General features: G+C 37.6%; 1 pseudogene; it reads left to right on the forward strand.

Annotated features, from left to right (window-relative positions):
- Nucleotides 1-3,218: 3,218 nt before the first annotated feature.
- Nucleotides 3,219-3,342, forward strand: LOC118551016 (U4 spliceosomal RNA; annotated as a pseudogene).
- Nucleotides 3,343-6,508: the final 3,166 nt, after the last annotated feature.

Genomic DNA, 6,508 nt, shown 5'->3' on the forward strand with positions numbered 1-6,508 from the left:
GAGGATTGATAATTTTTTTACTATGTTAAAAAAAAAGGGAAAAAAAAGATTTCTACACAACAAAAATAAAGCAAAACAAAACCCTACCACATGCAAAGTCATAAGACAAATGGAAGACTAGAAAAAAAGCACTGGGCAACCCTTCGTAGACCAATAACCTGATAGGAAAATGATCAAAGCAAATGAACAGACAGTTCACAGTTAAAGAAATGTGAAAATGTTTTACACATATGAAAATATTTTTTACATCCCTCATTATAAGTGAAATGCAAGTATCACAGCTTTTTCACATATCAGATGGGCAAAAATCCAAAAGTTTAATATTATATTCTACTGCAAGGAGAAACAGGCACTGTCATTCACAGAGGAAGAACAAATGAACACAAGCTTTTTGGAGAGCAAGTTGAAGAGATCGAAAATAACAAGTGTTTGCCCTTTTTGATCCAGATTTTCATTCCTGAGAATGGATCCTATAGCTTTCACAAGCGCAAAATGACTTTTGTCCAGAGTTATTCATTTCAGCATTGTTTATAAGAATAAACAAATGGAAAGAACCGTAAAAGTCCATCAATGGGAAACTGCTTGAATGAACTGTGGTGTAACCATACAATAGAATACACTGAAAATAGAGAAGAATGAGGGCCCTCCCTATGTAGTGTATGAAAAGGTCTTCAGGGTATACCATTAGCTGAAAACAAACAAAGAATGAATATTATGCTAACTTTCAAAAATAAAATACTTATAGAGACCTAAATAAAGACTAGAAGGTATATAAACTTGTCAATGGCCTCTGGGGATGGGTGGAGATAGGACCAAAGAAGAATAAGGAAGGCAGTGAGACTTTTGATTCTATATATTTTCTTAAAATAATTTTTGTTTTTCGAACCATGTTAATTCATTACTTATCCATAATTAAATTTAAAAATAAAACAACAGAGATATCTCTGAGAGAGAGAGAGAGGAGGAAAAATCCACGAGAATTGTGAATTCTTCTCAGTAACATGTGCCATTTTGTTCTATTTCCTGATATGAAGAAATTCTTTATTATGGATATTTTCAGTATTTTCTGAGTAATAACTTTATTTGGCAGTTAAAGAAAAAACATATAGAATGGTTGGTCACCACATATTCTAAAGGTATAATATTTAAAAGAAGTTTGGCAAAGAAACAAGAAAATACAATCCCAGGATAATCTTGCCACAGTTTAATGTTTTCAATTACTGACTATCTGCAGCAAGGTTAATGGAAATAACACAGGCCTTAGAGACAAACCACATTTAGGTTCAAATCTCATTTCTGCCACTAAGAAGCTCTGTGTTCTTGGATGAACACCTTCACTTCTAAAACTTCACTTACTTCTCTTAAGATTGTCATAGTTACATCGCTAGTTGTAGTAGTGAGAATCCAGGGGGATCATTCAGGTTAAAGATCTAGCATTGGTGGACGTGTCATAGACGGCAGCTATTATTAGATAATTTCTGCCTTGTCATTGTGGAAATTCCATAAAGCCAGTAGGTATTTGCAAAATAAAGGCAGTCTAGAGAGGTCAGTAACATCTCGTCTACCTGGGATTTCACCACCTCTAATCTCACTCACCATCAGAACACAGAACGCAGAAACAGAAAGGAGCAAACAATGGCTTTCAGTAGCAAAATAGATTCCACAAATAGCTATATGTACATTTGAGCATTTGCCTCTTAGAAGAGGCCCTTTGAAGGCCCCCTGTAGAGCCAATTTGGCTTGGATTTCATGGCAGTGGTAAGAATAGAAATAGAGAAGGGACTGACATAGTCAGACATGCTGCCCAGGGAAAGTGACAGATCATGGCCTGAGATAGAGCTGTATAAACTGAACCAAACACAAGAACCTCAGAGCACAGCAGTTGAGAGCTATTTATCTAAGAACACATCTACATACCCCAGTAAGTTGTGAAGACCCTGCTTGTTCATGCCCGGTCTGTAGCAGGCGTTTATACAATGGTTTTGAAAGCGTTAGAAAGAATAAAGACTTTCATTAAAAATGGTTAAAATAAAAATACATGTTGATGCTTAAATACCTACATGCGTAGATAACTCTCTTGAATTGTTTGTTCCCTGCATTTTTTCACAAATAGCTAAAATTTCACTTTATGCAGTACCTAAAGGCTCACTAGAAATAGAAACTCTGATGGACAAGTCTGGGTTGAGATGAATAAAAACATTTAAATATAACTTGAAACAAGAAAGCTGCACAATAAATGGGATATTGTTCTTATGTGCTCATGGAAATTCCAGTAAACAAAGAGAACCAAGTTACCTGTCCTGCCTTTGATTTAAGGCTTATGCATGCATAGAGCATAGCCTGTAATATTTTCCACCAGGCTCTCTACTTGAGTTATTCCTACTTGTTTAGATTGGGGAAATCCAAGAGCTGAACAATGACTTTTGCAAGTTGCAAATTGCTTTTAAGGGGAAACCCTTCAGCTGTTGTGTGTGTAACTTGGTAAATGATACCCCTCTTTTAGAGCCACGAAACAGAGATTTTAATTCCTGTTGAACTTTTGTTTATAGAGACACAGGCATGATGGGGAAGCGTGCCCCCAAAACTCCGCTGACACCCACTTGGAATAACTACAACTCTCCTCAGCAACAGAATCACAAGAAATCCTGCCACATTTTCCAAACAAGCAGCAATCAAACTGCCAGTGGACCCTCTGCATCACATATTTTGTGGATGACATAGGTGGCTCTGTTCGTTTGGGTCAACATTCCTCCTTTATTATATGGAGTCCCCCAGTCACTCTGCAAACGGTCATGCCACTGCTGTGGCTGCCAACCAGAGAAACTGCAGGACCAGATCCAAAGAGTGTGTTGATGATGGAAAGTGACAAGTCCCTTTTATTATTTTATCATCGTCATATGAACAAAATAACGAAGAATCAATTCATGCTTGTTAATCTAATTCTACTTCAGGAATACAATATTGATCATACTCTCTGAGTTCCTTGAATCAATGGTAGGAGGTGTGTGTGTGTGTGTGTTTGTGTGAAGGGTTAATAAGGGGTGGGCAGGGGAGATGTACCAGAATCATCCAGGGACTTATTCAAAGTGTTCTTGTGCATTTCTATGTCTTTTCCCTCACCCCAATTTATTTGAATACATCCTTGAAAGCAAGTTTTGTGAATTTAGGGGGGAAAATAGCTTCCCAGATGATTCTGATAAAATAATAATAGTAAATAGAACTTTGTACAGTGACAATATCATTGCCAATGAGGTTTATCTGAGGCACGATGATTGCTAATAATAATAACAAATAGGTATTACAATAATAATACATACCATTTATTGAATGTATTCTATGTGCTGGACATTCTCCTAAACTACTTTTTCCTGTGGTTGAGACTTTTTCTTTGTGATTAATACACTGAGTTGTTACTGTAGTTTGGAAATTAACTGTGTGTGGTCACCCACATTCTTTTTCTTATCCCCTTATTTTATATATTCATGAGAAAAAAAAATGGTGCAATAAAGAACACTTTCCCGTGTGCTAGAAGTGTCTTTAGATAAGTAAACCAGCTGAGCCTCAGTTTTCTCGTTTGTGGTACATGGGGATAATAAAAGTTTCTTTGTCTATATTGACACATAATAATAGTTATTACAGTGAGACGGTTAATTAGATTCAGAATGTGGTTAAGAAAGCAGGAAATTTAAGGCTCCCACTAGAAATCAAACTTTACATGCCAAGATGTTTTAGCTGTACTTAATCTGGACTAAATACCATGAAGTGCAAAAAAATGTACAGTATGTCCTTCCTCCTGTAGGTTTTAAGGGATAAGCTACATGAAACAGTCAGTCAAAAGCACACTTTTGTATTACCAATATAGTGCAAAAGTTCTGCGTCAAAGATTCGGGAGTAGAGTATGCTAGAACAGTACGACCTCAAAGTGTTAAGGAAGGTGGAGGGTGACGTGCTCCAGAGCCATGAAGACAGTATGATGGAGTCAGGTCTAGAGGGCAGCCAGGTGGAGAGGAAAGGAATACATTTTCAGGAACAGCACTGGTGGAGGTGACAGGGTGAACCCGTAGTCCTAAGTAATCCTCGTATTATGCTACAACTCCAAGAGTGAACCCTTTATACAAAAAATAGAGAAAAGAAATTCATAGGTACATTATGCAGTGAATACCTTTGTGCAAGTTTACAGAGTCAGTAAAGCATGTGCTTCTGTATAATTTGTGTCTCCAGGGCTGTGTTATAATTCTTGTGCCCTTATAACATCCAGCATCATTCTAGGTACATTGGGAAGAACTCAGTTCACATTTCCAGGTGGATTGGAAACACAAAGTACTTTGATAGGCTTGGCAGGTGAGATGAGGTTATAGACCAGGAAGTCCACCCAGGCTTCGCTGGTGTTGGCCAGAGGCAGAAGTATGGCTTAAAGCTGTATTAGGAACAGAGCTATGGGGAAGGGGAGTGGGGACCATCACAGAAAATCAGCTCTGCTAAGCTATCTTCTCAAAGCATGGCCCCATCATTGTTGCATTGCTATGAACTACCCACCTCGAAACCTGGGAAGTCTGCATCTTTCCCACCCACCCCACCCCCCAGCCCCAAATGCTTCTCCTTAAAAGTGGATGAAAGTTGAGGCTGGGGTGTTGTGATTAATGCCAACACATCTAGAGTATACCTCCATCAACCCACGGTCTTTCCATTTTTCTTAGATGCTGAGAAAATGCTTTTCACAGCTATGATGACACAGTCAGAAATATCACCTTTTGAAGACATCATAACTGTGAGATATGACACTCTTTCGGCCGTTAGAAGGTTATTTGCTGTAGCCATTAAATACAGCCCTGTCACTCCCACTCACCTGAGCCATATTTCCTCCCTCAATAGATTATCCATAAATATAGGCTTAGGTACAAATAGAAATAATGAACATTCACAGCTAAAGAAGATATGCACAGCCAAATCCTGCCAAAATATAAGGTTTTCCCATAGGAACAGAGCAATCCTTCCCTGGAGCAGGCTCAGCAGAGCCCAGAGGCCAGGTCTTCTGGAGGGCTTTCTGAGGCTCAGGTCAATATGTCTTCTCCAATATCCCAGTAATGCAGAGCCTGACCTCCTAAATGCCAGGAATGTGCCTGACTGCCGACTTGGGGGCCCAACCTACTTTGCTGACATTTGGTAATTAGAGTGAATTATTAGTAGTAGCTTGTGTATTTGTCTAGTATTTAACTCTAGTTAATATTAATATAGGTAACAGTGCATTGCATTTGTGTGGATTCTACAATTTCCAAAGCAGGCAGGTAGTATATTCATTTAATCGAATATGTATGTATATCTATCTATCTATCTATCTATCTAATTATTAATTTTAATATATATAATCTCACATATGTATATATTTGTTGTTGCTGTTGTTTTTCTGATCCAAATGCTTTATTATCTTATATGTAATTAGCACTTAACTAAGAACCTGATAAAATACAGAAAAACGTAGAAAATATGTAGCAATTGAGCATCAAACTAGGGCCAAGACTTTTACCCTGTGCAAGAGAGAACAATATTGTAAAATTAAATGTGAGATTGCATAGCATAGGTGACTAATTCTGAGGTGTGGGAGAGAAGGGTGACCAATAGTCCCTTAAGATTGATAGGACTTTAGGTTGGCTCATAATAGAAGGCCTACAAAATGCCTTTATGTGGATTCTAAAATACAGGATTCCAGCAGAGAATTCAGCAGGTCATGCCAAGGAGTGAGTAGAAAGTTGATAAGGCAGGAATATTCTTGACATATATGGGAGTATGTGCTGAAACGTAGTATAACACCTGAATTCCTCACGAGACTTCCCACATTGAGGGAAATAACCGTGAAGAATTAGGCTTTAGAAATAATTTGTAGGGGCACCTGGCTGCCTCAGTTGGAACAGCATGTGACTCTGGATCTTAGGGTCTTGAGTTCGAGCCCCATGTGGGTGTAGAGATTACTTAAATAAATAAAACTTTAAAAAAAGAAATGATTTGTAGATTTGTGTAATACTGTGATATAGTGATTTTCAAGGATAATCTGCAAATCCAAAGACTTTCCTTGTTTATAGGGCTTGTGTCCCACATCCTTAAATACATTCTTGCCCTAGTAGGATAAAACGCAAGGGAAAAAAACATAAGTGGCATAAGACTTAGTGTCATTTCATAACTCAAGATAGATCTATCTACCACAGAGAAAAGATATTAGCCTACCTGTGAGTTGTGTTTTTGTCTGCATGCTTATTCACAAAGTTGATATTGTATTTGATTAGCCAAGTGGATATACCTCATGTGGAGGCTCTTAGTCAATAAAAGAAAATGGTATTTCACAAATGTGTTAATTTCACAAGTTCATACCTTCCATTGGTCATATATTTTTATGTGGCAATAGCTCTGTTTGTAGAATAAAGTATTACTAAATTCTGTTGACACTAGAAGTACATGACACACATTTATGTAGGCTAAATATTTTATGCACTTCATCAGCCTCCATATTTTAATG

The sequence above is a fragment of the Halichoerus grypus genome, chromosome 13 (genome assembly GCF_964656455.1).
Source record: "Halichoerus grypus chromosome 13, mHalGry1.hap1.1, whole genome shotgun sequence".
NCBI classification, from domain to species: domain Eukaryota; kingdom Metazoa; phylum Chordata; class Mammalia; order Carnivora; family Phocidae; genus Halichoerus; species Halichoerus grypus.